Raw genomic sequence first — 14,542 nt, 5'->3', positions numbered from 1 at the left:
AACTAAAGATTCCACAATACTTCTAAACAGAGCGCTGTTGCATCCAGTACTTTAGACAAGTTTCCCTGGCAGTTTTGTTCAGCATTAGATACCCTTTGCTTCTAGATTGTTCAAAGGCCACAGTCTTAAAGCAGGATTATGCACTGCCAGAAAACAGACAAAAGTGGCCCTCTCAATTTAGAAAGTGGGCGAGATTGAGCTTGTAAATAGCCATGTGCTTGATTGTCTGGCACAAGTAGGAATAGCCCCCAGGTGACCAGGTAGAGAAGCTTTTGAATCCTGGAATAGTTTGCTCTTTCGTTCTTTTTGTATCCTCTGTATGCCACAGATAATAAACATAATTGCAGGTGGTCTAGCAAAATATTTTGTTGGCTAGAAGCTTTTGTGGACTCCCATTGTCACACATTACTGCCCACACTATTAAGAGTGTCTTAAGAATATGAAGAAGTACACTTCAGAGCATGGGGTAAATCAGATGACTCTTAGAGCAGGGCTGCAAACAGCCACTCCTCATCTGGCCACTTCTGATGAATGGAACCCCTCTAGCAGACCAGCTAAGGAGCTTTTCATGAACTGGAAGAGGAAGGGAGGTTTTTTGTTTGAGGCTGTATGGACACAGATCACATGTTGAGGGCTTGTAATGACTGCAGCCTTACTTGCAAGTCTGGGGTAAAAAAGTTTTGGGTGTCCTTAAAAAGGCAAATTGACTCTAACTCAAGGGTTCCTAACATGGTGCCCATAGGCACCATGGAGCCCACCGACACCTTTCCTGGCACCCACCAATAGCTTTTAGAAAATGTATGAGGCTAGGTGGGGCTTTTGCCCAGCAGAGCTTCTGATTGGCTGTGCAGATTAAAAGGCATCTTGTTCAACAGAGCTTCTGCCTGAAATGTTGAAGAGTTGCTATCAATAACCTTAATCCCTGATATTTTGTGGCTGGCTCCGCCTCCTGTGACAGCCATTTTGTAATTGTGTCCACTGCCCTGTATCAGAATTTCAAAGGTGCCCGTGGGTTCAAAAAGATTGCGGACCCCTTCTCTAACAAGTTGAGAGTAAAGGAAGATTCTTCCCCAGATCAGCTTGGCTAGTAACTCTTGAGTCGGCCTCTCTTGTGTCTTCCCCTCTAACCGATTCCTTTACATGCCTGCCTGAACCATCTGCCTGCTTGAATTGCTTTTTGCTCTGTTTTCTGGAACAGTGGTGTCAACCTGCTCTCTGCTTGTACGACAGTGTTGTTTGGTTCGCATGGGCTGATCTGTGGAATGGTAGGAGAACTGATGCATAAGGAGCTCTTCTATTTCAATGGGGGGATTTTAACAACAGAATGTCCTGGGTTGCTCAAAAGTACCATACAAGGGTATATCACAGACCATCACAGGAGACAACGGGCCCCAAAGGGATGACTCAGAAACAGACAAAGATGGTCTTCTCCACAACCTAGGGATGTGAAGCCTGGAAAAAAGAGGGGGGATGAGAAATCCTGTTCTTCTTTCTAAGGACTATTTTTCAGTTTTTAATAGAAAAACTGGAAATGTTAGAAAGCATTGAGAAAAACTTCCTATGAAAAAGAATATGTTTTCGAATGAGTAAAAAGCTTTTAAAGACCTGCTTCAGGTGCCACTGCCTTCTGAGATTCGGCAGGTGACAATCGGAGAATAGGGTCTTCTCCGTCATGGTACCAAAACTATGGAACTCCCACCCCCAAGGTATTTGTCTGTTCCTTTCTGTCACTGACATCCACCAGCGGGTGAAGACAGTTTTTGTTTCATCTGGGGTTCCCTCAGAGGTCCCAGCTTCCTGCCCTGTGTTTTAATTACTGTTTTTGTGTTTATGTATTACTGTTTTTGTGTTTATGTATATATTTTGGTTTTAATTGTTTTTATGATGCACTTTTATAATGCCTTCATGGCCCTGATGAGGCAGAAAGACAGGTTACAAATTCTGTAAATGAATACAGCTTCTGAAATGAAAGGAACTGGGACTCAACTGAACATGGAAGGCATGCCTTTGAGACTGCTCCCATTCTCTGAATCCCATTTGCATTGGAGCAAATGTGGACACTCAAGTGGTGAAAGAAATACAGCTCACCAAGAGCTCAAGCAGACCACCACGTAAATCAGGTTCTGGGGCTCGGCCTTTCAGCTAAAGGTAATGCCTGGACAATCTGCTTCAGCACTGGTCAGAGCCCCAAGACAAACCGTACCTGGTTGCTTTGCAATTCTTCTTTTGCCCTTGGAGAGAGCCAAATGCTCCAGGGAACCAGTTAAAACAATTTCCTGTCCTGAAGGCCTATCTGCTTCTGTCATCACTAACCTTATCTGGGAGAAGACCACATGCATAAAGATAGCCCGCTGGCATGTCATCAAATTAAAAACAAAACAAAAAAACAAGGCAGTTAGGAGCTTACTTTACTTGGAAGAGTTAAAAAGCTTAGTGTTTGTGATCCTAACACTTCTTGTTAGGATCACCCCCTTCTCTGAACCTCAAAAGAAATACCCTGAGCAGTGGCAACTTTGCAATCGCTCCTCTATGCCCTAATAAATACCAAGCTACTCCAAGATGACTATCTTTCTCCTGCTCCAACCAAGCTTCATGACCCATTTTCAAAAGCTGGGTACAATGCAATCTGGGCCCTGGAGTCCTGGAGCTTTCCCAAAAAAAAGTAGAGAGATTTTGTAATGATTACAGCAACGAAGAGGAGAAATAGAAAGGTAATAAGTGATCAAAGACGAGGGTGGAGAAGCTGGAGCTCTTGAGCAATTCTGTAGAAACACTTCCTACACATTGGGATTTTCTAGGGCCACTGAAACAACAGCACTCCCGAACCATCATTGGTGGATGCTGGCCTACATTTCTGAAAAGAAACAGGCCAGCTGGCCAGCGCTGACCAACGGAGCCCATGCAAGCAGAAAGGACCCTGGGCATCAGCAGCTGGATTAAAGCTCTCAGGTAGCACCAAGGGCCTTTGCTTGAAAGATGCTGGATTGATAAAAGGATGAGAGTATGCCACAGGCATAGACCAGTTGGAAGGCTGTTTGTCATGACTCCCACCCACGGAAGCCTGGAAACTGGAGCTCTATGAAGGGGCCCAACATCTCAAGCATGTAGTAAAAAATTTCATTCCTCTGGTTCTTAGCAGGAACCTGTGGCTGTTAAACTGGTCCACGCTTGAAATGTCCTAGTGTTCTGAAGGAGAGCATAGAAATTCACCCCCACCCCACCCTGACCAATATATTTCCAAGTGCCCTATCCTTAGCCAACCCTTCTGGAGTAGGACAGTTGTAAGATACTCGCGGGTTTTTGGGAAGTCATGGAATTCAGAGGGGCTTATTTCTTCATGAACATGTTTAAAATGTACTCTGTAAATGAGAAGGGATAGCTTCCAGATAGGAGAGTAGGCTCAGTATTTCAACCTAATGAACAGCATACTTCCAGTTGTGCTGAGATTACTTCCATCATGAACATATGGAGCTGCCTACCATAGGATCAAACCACTGGTCCATCTAGTCCAGGCAAGAACATAAGAAGAGCCCTGCTGGATCAGACCAGTGGTCCATCTAGTCCAGCATCTGGTCTCACAAAGCAACCAACCAGTTCTGGAGGGCCAACAACAGGGCATAGAGGCTGAGGCCTTCCCCTGATGAATCCTGGCACTGGGATTCAGAGGCTGAGAGCTTGTGAAGGTGGAGGTTCCCTTTAGTCACCATAGCTAGAAGCTGCTGCTATCCAGGTAACCAGTTAAGAGTTTCTGTTTAGGCTAACTTTAAAAAAAATTAAAAATCCCCTCTGCTCCATAATGATAAACTGCAGCTTATTATGATAAGTGATTTCCCCCTGCCTACAATGTTAAATATTAAAAAAATTTAAGCCACACATACCAATGTTGTGCTCAACACATGGAGTGAGAAAAAATATATATCTTTGTCTTACTACAAAATCCCATTTGATGTGTTGTGGCATGAAACTGTTTTTCACTGCATTTTTACAGCATGATCTCATGTTCCCTGCAAAACGGGGTACGCCCAAAACAGCAGGTATTTTATGGGATACAAGCAGAGCAAATATATACACAATTAAGGGGGGGAAAACCCACAGTGAGAACGACGGCAAGAAAGGAGTATTGGTAAATATTTAAATCAAGCCGCATCTGTGCCAGCTCCACTCCCTAGGAGAGGTTTGCAACATTAATATTATAATATATATTTCTGCAGAAGTAAGGAGACAGGTAAAATTTTCTAAGAGCCACACAGGAGGAGAAACTGACTTATGAAGATATGAGGCTGCCTGATAAAGGCAGAAATATTGGTCAGTTTCATTCAGCACTGGGGAGGGGCCGTGGCATCTGCTTGGCATGCTGAAGGTCCCAGGTTCAATCCCCCAGCATCTCCAGTTGAAAGGACCAGGTAGCAGATGACGTGAAATCCCTCTGCCCAAGACCCTGGAGAGCTGCTGCCAGTCTGAGTAGTCAATACTGACCTTGATGGACCCATGGGCTGATTCATGTGTGTTCATGTGTACTCTGACTGGGTCTGGTGCACAGAAGGGTCTTTCCCATCCCCGCCACCTTGAGATGCCTTAAAGGGAGATGCTGAAGACTGAACCTGGGACCGACCACCTTGAGGATCAGATACGAATGCAAATAAGTCTTCCACACTAAATATATAAATATCCTGCCATTTAGACATGCCCACTCCCATTCTTCCTGATCTCTGAAGCAATCCAGGTTGAAGTATCTACCGAGTGCCTGGATTTTTTAATTATCAACACAATTTTGGAATCTGGGAGGGATCTGAAGTTCATCTAGGACAGCTCTCTGTCCCAGACAAGATTCTTCACCTACTGATCACACCAGATCCTGTCTGTGTGTGTTTCCATGCTCCATACAAATGAGGGTCTAGCATGCTTCTAAGCATGTTTACTCAGAATTCAGCAAATTTTGCACCTGTTTTGCAAAATTCATTCTGTGACACATGGGGAAGGTTAAGGGATGAATGCTTGCAGTGTTAAGCAGATCACTGTGGGAGCCATAAGGGCTAAGGGACTAGATTTTGTTTTTGACAAGAATGAAAGCTGAGATAGTTAGGAGGATGGCAACCCAGTATTGTCCAGTACGTGGGCTCCAGCAACTGGACAGCAAGAGCAAGCTAGTTGCCTCCCATGCCAGAATGACTTGGAAAATTCAAGAAATAGTGCCACAAAACAAAATCCAGACGTCTCTGGGCCTGAACCTGTTTATAGTAACATCTCAATGCAAGCAAGTCAAGCCACATATTACCAATAAAGGGAGGAAATCCCCTCACTTTCCAGCCTACCTTATTCCAATTCTACTTGAAAAAAATTGAGTATCACAGCAGGGTACTTTGGGGAGGGATCAGGGCAGATCATCTGCTTGGGCTGCAGCAGGTCCCAGGTTCGGTCCCAGGTTCAATCCCCAACATCTCTAGTTAGAAGCATCAGGTAGCAGCAGGTGATCTGCCGAGGGTTGGCAACTCTAGACAAAGGCAAGGCACCCATCCTGGATAGGGAGGGGAGGGCTTTTCTCCCCCACCAGAACAGGGGCTTGCTTTTGTCCCATGTGGCGGGAATCAGGACAAAGGCAAGGTGCCCAGCCTGAAACAGAGAGGGGGGCAATGGCCACGGTGGGTGGCAACTTGCCTGCAGCAACAAAGTTCTCCAGGCTGTGCCTGCTGCCCAAAGGAACCCAACGGCCAGCCAGAAACCCCTGCTGGGCAATGGCCCTGCTTGGCCCCACCCACTTTCTGAGGACACTTGGTGGGTGCCGGAGAAATGTGCTGATGAGTGCCAAGGCGCCTGCGGGTGCTGTCATGGAGAACGCTACTGAAACCATTCACTTCCACCTGCCTTGCTTAGCTCCTGTGCCATTGGGGGGACCATCTTATTGGTCAGGGACCCACAGGCACCTTTTGCATTGGGGGGAAGGGACTAGTCTGCTCACACTGCTCATGTATGGTCCGACTCTCTCTCGGTTCCTTGTCTGGTACTGTTGCTTCCTTTGCAAAGAGCCGAGTGACGGTGTGTATCCCAAATCCCTGCTTAACATCCCTCAGGTTGCTAGTTCAATACCAGCAACAGCCATCAGTATTGACTAGGGTTGCCAACTGCCAGGTGGTAGCAGGAGATCTCCTGCTAATTCAACTGATCTCCAGCCGACAGAGATCAGTTCACCTGGAGAAAAATGGCCGCTTTGGCAATTGAACTCTATGGCATTGAAGTCCCTCCCCTCCCCAAACCCCGTCCTCTTCAGGCTCCCCAAAATCTCCCACCGGTTGCAAAGAGGGACCTGGCAACCCTACTATTGACACACCCATCCTGGGCCTCCCACCACTCTGATCTCTGTACTTCTGTGGCCTCCATGCTATCAGCCTCTGACTCTCTTGCTTTCTCCCAAAACTCCTCTGATCTTTAATGGTTTGGATAACTTTTATTTGCCAGAAAGCCAATCTACTCTGGGAAACTGGCTTACACAAGAAAGGGTGTGTTGCTACCTGGAGACCTGGCAGCCATGGAAACAGCCTTCTGAGTTTGCCCAAGCGAAATCCAAGCTTTATGGAAGAACTAACACACAAAAAAGCCAGTGAGATCTGCCAAGGAGCGAAAGCAGAGGAGTCCAAATGCAAAGATGATTCTTTCTCACTGCCACCCCTTTCTGAATATGCAAAATTGCTTTGTGTAAATATGGCTACCTGCTACAGGTGCAGCTATTGAGACTGGCATCCATGAGTCTAAACACATCACTATGTGGGAAGATGAGGACACAGAAAGTGAGGGGGAACCCTTCTGGGCCTGCAATGGTAAATGGACTCTCACAGCCTCAAATTTATACATCTGTGGCCTGGAGATTTACGCTGAAGTTTGACATTTTGTTGCCCTGATGCTTTGGACTGGGAGCTGCTTCATGGATGCCCTAAGAAAGGAGCACAGGTTTTAGTCTTGAAACTGCTCATGATCCCTTAAGAGGGACACACCTCATTGCTGAGAACTGCAAAGACCGAAAAAGGGCAATGGCCATCAGGCCAAACGTCAATCTCGTCTGGCACCCTGCTTGCCGCAGTGGTCAAACAGATGCCCCTGGAAACGTCTCCAAGCTGGGGCACAGAGGTCAGATTCCCTCTAAGAACCCCTAGCCACTTATATGCTTCTGAATATGGGGGCTTCATGGCTAATAACCCAGCTAGCCTCCATGAATTTGTCTAATTTCCCCTTTACAGTTACCTAAGCTAGTGGCCACAATTGCAATAAGTTGTGTTTTTATTTGCCTTCAGGCATTCCAAGAAACCAGCAAAAGGGGAAGCCTGAGTGATATGGAGGTCCCCCTTCTACTCAGCCATTCTTGAACCTCTGATTGAATAGAATTAAGAATCAGAGCACTCAACTAGTCGCACTGATGAGTCATATGAGGTATTCCAGGCTGGGCTTACAACATGCGTTCGCAACAGAGCGCTTGTATGATGCCTTTGTAAATACACACCTGCCCCCTTAATGTGGCAAGCTGAGCACACGTGGAACCCATTGAAGTTTTCCTGAGTGACACAAAAAGCCTGAGAGTTGCACACTCTGGATACACAGTGGGAACACACTAGAGAGCCAAAGATGGTTGCAGGTTCTGGCTTACGTTCTCCAATGCGTAGAGATGGCAAGCCTCCCCTTTGGACTTTGGTGACCGTAGCAAACATTAGGGGAACACTGGTGTGGCCAGCTGCCTTCAGATACATAAAACATTTGGCTGGGATTATGAGTTTTTAAAGCAGCCTGGCGTGTCATGTGAACCAGAAGAACAGCAGCAAAAAGATGAGGGAGAGGAACTGATCTAGAGAGTTGGAGTCAGGAGCTAGGGTAAAGATGCACAAGGATGGGCAGAAGGGTGGAGAAGGATGGCCTCTAAGTGCTTGGATGGAGGGGGGTAGTAGTGGAGGGAGGACTTTGTTGGACACCACCAGGAGGCAGAAGAGGGACCTGGGCAGCATTCCACACAATCTTATCTAAGACAACAGAACATTCCTGAGAGGCAGCAGCTGCCAGTTTGACCGAACCGAGAAGTTATCAAAACAACACACGAGTGGAGGGGGGGAAAAAGGCCTACCATGCTTTTGTGTCAATTCCTGGGCTCCCCAATCCTCCAGGAAAATAAAGCAAAGCAAAACAAAAGCCAGTGCCTATATGAAAGTGCTACAAGAATTGCAGCTTTCTATAAAAAGAGAGGCAGCTAATTCATGCATACACTAGTTCAGACATGTACTTTATCATTGCAGTGATGACCTGCATGATCTGTAATGGCTCATTCACACCACACTTTACACAGAACTTTCACAGCACTTCAAACAAAATTGCTTTTCAAAGGAACACACAGTCAGCCACCAGACATCAAACTAATCTAGCACTTAGAAATGCATGTGTGAACCAGTCCTAAATTAAACCCAGTGTGGCTTAAAGTCATTATAATTAGGACCCTTTACAGAGACCCAGCTCCAGTAACTGCCAAAGATTAAGGTAGTCAAAGATTGACATCCAGATGCAAAGATGCCACAAAAACTTTTCTAAGTCTTATAGAACGGCTACAGCTTGTTACAACCGGCAGGAGGAGAAACACTCCACCTGCTGAACTTTCTATGGTCTTTTACGCATGGCTGTTTCATTCACCGTCACCCCTTTGACGACTTTGGGTCTTTGTGTTGATTATGCGTGCCATTTCTGACCGTTAGATGTCACCTCGTTCTCCCCCTGCGTTTCCCCGCATTTTGCCTGCATTTTCAAATTCGAGATAAAACAGGTCTCTGAAAACGTGGGCAAACGCGAGCCTGGGCAATATGAAAACGTGGCCAGCCAGCCCAGGTCATGGGTCTCCAAGCCCCAGAGGCTGCAAGTGCCGGTAAGGCCCGGCGGCACATCAGCCGTTCTGGCATCGACCTCCCAAACTCATTCAAATATTTCCTTTTCTTTTTTTAATTTAATGTCCCCCATAATTCATCTGTCCCCAAAGGTAATCAATAGAGCCCGTAATGAAAATTTGAGCCATATTTTACGATTCGCCTGCAGAAGAAAGGACCTCATCAGCAAGACCGGCCTTGGCTTCCAGCAGCGTTCCCTCTGACCAACTCGGGGGGCCTTCTCTCTCTCTCTCTCTCTCTCTCTGCCTCCCTCTCCACCCCCAACCATTTCTACAGAAACTTCCAGGATTGTCTTAGTGCTGAGTCCCTTAGTCTCATCACCCCCTTTCCTTTCAAGTTTGCAGTATAGCTGCAAAAAAAGTTTAAAAATCTGCACAAGAGGATGATTTGAAGATTTTGCATGAGAAAAGTACCAGCGGCCACCACCAGCTCCAGAAACCTCCCTTTCTTGGTCTCAGTGAAAGAAGCAGCCCTAGCAGGGAGGCATTAAAACAGTAGTAATACACACACAGAGACATTTTTATTCTGGATCAAATAATTTGCCTTATACAACATGCCCATAGCTCTATGCTCTGAATCAATAACACAGATAGGAGTCCTTGATCCATTCAAAATATGCATCAAAAGAGTGGGGAAATGTGTTTTTTTTTAATTATAGAAACATACAAAAAGGAGAAACACTTTGCCAAAAGTAAGTCAGTATTAAGTACCTGTAAGAATATACCCTCAAATAATGCAGAGTCAACCACAAGCCTTATAAAGGTCAGAGGCAGGATGGTGGATGGTGTTGGACTTGGGCTAGGGTGGGCTGTGGTGGAAAGCACTGTCAAGTTGCACCCCAGAGGGTTTTCAAGGCAAGAGATGAGCAGAGAAGGTTTTGCTATTGTCTTCCTCTACGTAGCAACCTTGGACTTCCCTGGTGATCTCCCATCCAAATGCTAACCCCTGCTGACCCTGCTTAGCTTCCCCGATCTGACAAGATGGGGCTAGCCTGGGCCATCCAGTTCAGGGTAGGCTAGGGAGATGGAGGTTCAAAACCCTGCTTGGCCTTAGAGCTCACTGGGTGGGGCTTGGGGCAGAGGAGGCTGTTTGTGGAAACAGCTGTGCCCATACGCTGGCACTCCCTCCCTACAGAGGTTAGTCAGGCACCAAACTTGCATGCTTTTAGAAGCCAGAGGCAGAGTTGTAAAGATTTGAAAAACCCTGGAAATTTTGAAAAACCCTGGAAAAGTTCTCCAGAAAACATAATTTTTTGGGGGGGAAACCCTGAAATATAGGCAATATTAAAAAGCACTTCACTCATTCCAGGAGGGACAATATTTCATGAAGTCTGCCCTCCTGACACCCTTTGGGAATGTTGTTTTCTGGGCCTTCACATCTCTAGCCAGATGAAAACTTTTCTTATTCTTTTGGGTCTTTTTGACCCTCCTGACAGACAATTTAGTATACTCGTTAGAAACAGCTAGACTCGAGTTCAATTGCACCCTAGGGGCCAACAAGATTTTGGGGGATATAATCTTTCGAGAGTCAAAGCTCTCTTCATCAAAGTGGAGATCTTCGAGTTCTTATATCCCTTTATATAAGGACTCGGCGATCATTATTCCAACTTGTATCTGACGAAGGGAGCTTTGGCTGTTGACAGCGGATACACCAAAAATCTTGCTAGTCTCTAAGGTGCCACATTTGAACCTCCATATTCAGAAGAAGCAAACTTCTCCATACAAGTCCTCCTAGGAGACAACATTAGGGGAATCCAGTAATACCTTGGAGTCCAACAAGCCTTTTGGGGTATAAGCTTTCAAGTGTCAACGCTCAGACACAGAGAGAGCTGTGACTCTTGAAAGCTTCTTATACCCTGAAAACCTTGTTGGTCTCTTAGGTGGTCCTGGAGTCAAATCTACCCTTGGCTACCCTCTGAAATGGTCTTGTTAGAAACAAACGTTACTCCTTTTCCAACTTTCTCTCCCTAGTGGAGCCTGTGCAACAGCTGAGAGCCAGCGTGGTGTAGTGGTTAAGAACGGTGGTTTGGAGTGGTGGAGACTGATCTGAAGAACTGGGTTTGATTCCCCACTCCCTCCACATGAGCGGTGGAGGCTAATCTGGTGAACCGGGTTGGTTTCCCCACTCCTACACATGAAGCCAGCTGGGTGACCTTGGGCAAGTCACAACTCTGTTAGAGCTCTCTCAGCCCCACATACCTCACAGGGTATCTGTTGTGGGGAGGGGAAGGAAAGGTGATTGTAAGGCGGTTTGAGTCGTCCTTAAGTGGCAGAGAAAGTCGGCATAGAAAAACCAACTCTTCTTCTTCTTCCATCCCTCCTGGAAAGGTCCTTTCGCTATCCCTTCTTGTAGTTTTGTCACACCTGCCTTATCCAATCTCAGGCCATTAATGTGGCTCCCCCACCCCACTTTGAAACAGCCATCTGGAGGCAGTTAAGAAAGCGCCTGCCTTTCAGAAAGGCTTACAAAACTGAATAGTTTAGAAGGGCTTTTGAGGAGAACTGGAAATAAGGAGATTGGTTTCATTCTTCTTGCATATTAGATGGCTGGGTTGTTGTTGTTTTTAAATATGCACTTTCTTGAAATGTGTATTGGTATTACTGTTTTTAACTTTTGCAAGCCTTGATTCTGTGTTTGAAGAGAGACATGGGGGTACAAATATGTTAAATATTTAACCCTTTCCAGCTGTACATACGAGAGGGTGGGTCAAATATATACCAAGGCTAAATTAACCTGAAGTGACCTGGCTACACAGTGTCGGGTCCATCTGGTATACTATTCTCAAACCCCTGACAGCATCCAATGACATCATCAAACCTGGTCCAACTAAACTAAAATGCACCTGGATTAGCCACTCAGTGTTAAGGCCTGATTTATGTGCACTGCCGATGTGGAAAAAGGACTTGCATGTGAACTCATGCATGTGCCCAGAGTCTCATTTCAGCTGTGCTGCATGCACGCAACAGCACACGAGCACGATAGCGGCCTGGACTGAAGTCGCATGCGAAGCTGCTGAGGGCCTGGCTGAAATGAGCTGAAAGATCACACCATTCAGGTCTCCTTCCCTGAGAGCTTCCCTTTGAATGACAGGACTCACACCAACCCTTTCTACATTAGCTCCTCCCTTTTCCCCTTACACTGAGAATTGACACTGGGAAGTCACATGGCGTAATTCACACCAAGACATCTCCCCACCACCACCTACCCCATAAAAAAACCCCAGCATCATTTTCCATTACAGATGTAGCTGATGAAGTAGACTATGACCCACATAGGTGCATATTGAAATAAACGGTTGGTCTTTAAGGTGCTGTTTTATTTTGCTATGGCAGAGTAACATCCCTTTGCAATCACTGAAGAACTCCTGGCCAGCTGGAATTCCCTTATTACCCCTGGGCAGAGAGTCAGGGACATATTATTCCCCCAAATTACTACAGTTTTGTTTCAAATGTAGCAACGGGGCTGACCGTGTTTAAAAAGTAGCAGATTCGCAGCACCATTAAAAGCAGCAAGTTGTCATTTGTTTTTAACGCTGGATTTGGATTTTCTGCCCTGAGTGCCAAATACGTCTCGAGGCCGATCCGCTTTTGGGAGCCAGCCTCAGTACCCCTTTCTGAGACCCAGCTTCCTTACATTTCCCCATGGCCATTGGAGTGCTATTATCTGAATCTGCGACCGAAAGAAGATATCAGAGCAGTTTCAAGCCCATTCTCCACCTACATTCCCTTACCCACCATAGGCTCTCAAGACAAAAAGGTCTCAAGACCAAAAGGAAGTGACCCTGTTCGCGGAACCTTTCTTTGCCTCATATTCCCAGAAAGAGGTGGCCCCCTCCAAAGGCCAGAGCATATTTCACCACCTGAACCTGCCAACATCCAGAGGGAGCCGGAGATAACACAACTGGATTTTCATTTTGCTGAAGTAGAGCGACCATAGCAAGGAGGAAGGAATTTATGACTGTGGCAGCCAAAGCAGCAGAAACTACATCACTGAATCCCGGCTCCGCAAAGCAGCCCGGCATGCCCAGCAGCATGGCAATCGCATGGCGCCTCTTCTCAGGGGACGTGAGAATCTCCCCCCAGTCCCACACACCTTCCTGTGATCTACACACCTCACCAATAAACCACAAGAGGTGAAGAGCTTCTTGGGAGTCTGTCCATGGCATTCTAGGATAGGAACTTTACCATAATAGTTACTGAAGGCCTTTTCAAAGGACTACTGGGCACGTGCTGGATATGAGTGCCAGGGCCTGCTCTGTGGTGGTGCCTCAGTCATGGAATATCCTCCCCATAACTATTTGGTTGGCACTGAACCTGCTTAGTTTTCAGAATGAGCTTAACACTTTAAAGAAACCACCCAGGTTTTAACTAAATCTAGTACAAACGGCTACCCTGTCTAATATTGCTTTGATCAGCTGGAGCCTTTTCTGGTGTTTTCACAACTTCTTATATTTTAATAGCAGCATTTTCAAATGGGTTTGAAATTTGTTTGAACATTTTGTAAACCGCCTCAGGAGGCTATGGCTGAGAGCACGGCCCAGAAGCAGGCTCAACAGATAAATGGGAACTGCATGTGCCCAAAAGCAAGATCTGCAGCGGCATGTCAAAGGGAGAATTCTGCATGCGGCAGCAATGAAGGTACCTGCTCAACTGAGCATGAATGCAGAGCACACACGATTTCTCCTGGGATACCACTTTCCTAGTGGTTGTATTAAAAGGTCCCACCTTTTCCAGACCTGATAAGTCAGGATTCTCAACCGGGGGTGGGTGGTGGGTGGGGAGAGAGCTTTGGGAGCTCACTGGTGAGCAGACCTCTCTGTGGCTCAGTTATACAAATGCACAAACCTTCAGAGTTACCCTGCAGGAACAGACAGAATTAACCTAATCCGGCATTTTGTTCCCAGCCAGGTACTCCGAAGAAGCTTACAAAATTGGCCAAGAAGATGGCAACGTTCCTCTGTTCTTTGGCCCCCAGTTCAATTTCCAGCATCCCAGTTAAAAGTCTCAGGTAGCAGGCAATGAAAACACTTCCAACTGTGACACAGAAAACCACTGCCAGACAGACCAGGGTCTGTCTTAGTATAAGGCACCTTCCTATGGGCAGGTGCTCCTCCCCTCTGGTGTGGGGAGGGGCAAGAGCCTCTGCTTTGCATGCAGAAGGTCCCAGGTTCAATCCCCAGCATCTCCAGTTAAAGGAGAATGCAATAGATGATGTGAAAACCTGGTGATCTGAGACCCTGGAGAGCCACTGCCAGTCTGAGAATACTGACCCTGATGGACTGACTCACTATAAGGCAGCTTCATGTGAGTCTTGCCCCTGAAAGACACAGCTTGGTATGATTTCCAAGGTTGTCCTACATCTCCATCACTAGGCTAGAGTGCCACAAATACCATCAGTAGGTGACTGGGTCTTCTTTGCATGGTTTTAAAGAAACCATGCTCCCTAGCTGTGGCTTGTATTAGACAAAGCTGCAATGCTCTACACATACAATGCCATTAACGCAGAACACGTCTAGGAGTCCTAGAAGCACAAGACAAAGGTTCCCATTTTGTTGCCTTGATATGCTGAGGATATGGGTTGTCATTAGGCACGGCTTCCCGTACAATGTTCCGGCTCGAGATATAAAGCCTCAGAGA

This window comes from Euleptes europaea, chromosome 19 (genome assembly GCF_029931775.1).
Source record: "Euleptes europaea isolate rEulEur1 chromosome 19, rEulEur1.hap1, whole genome shotgun sequence".
Classification (NCBI taxonomy): Eukaryota; Metazoa; Chordata; class Lepidosauria; order Squamata; family Sphaerodactylidae; genus Euleptes; species Euleptes europaea.
This window is presented reverse-complemented; position numbering follows the sequence as displayed.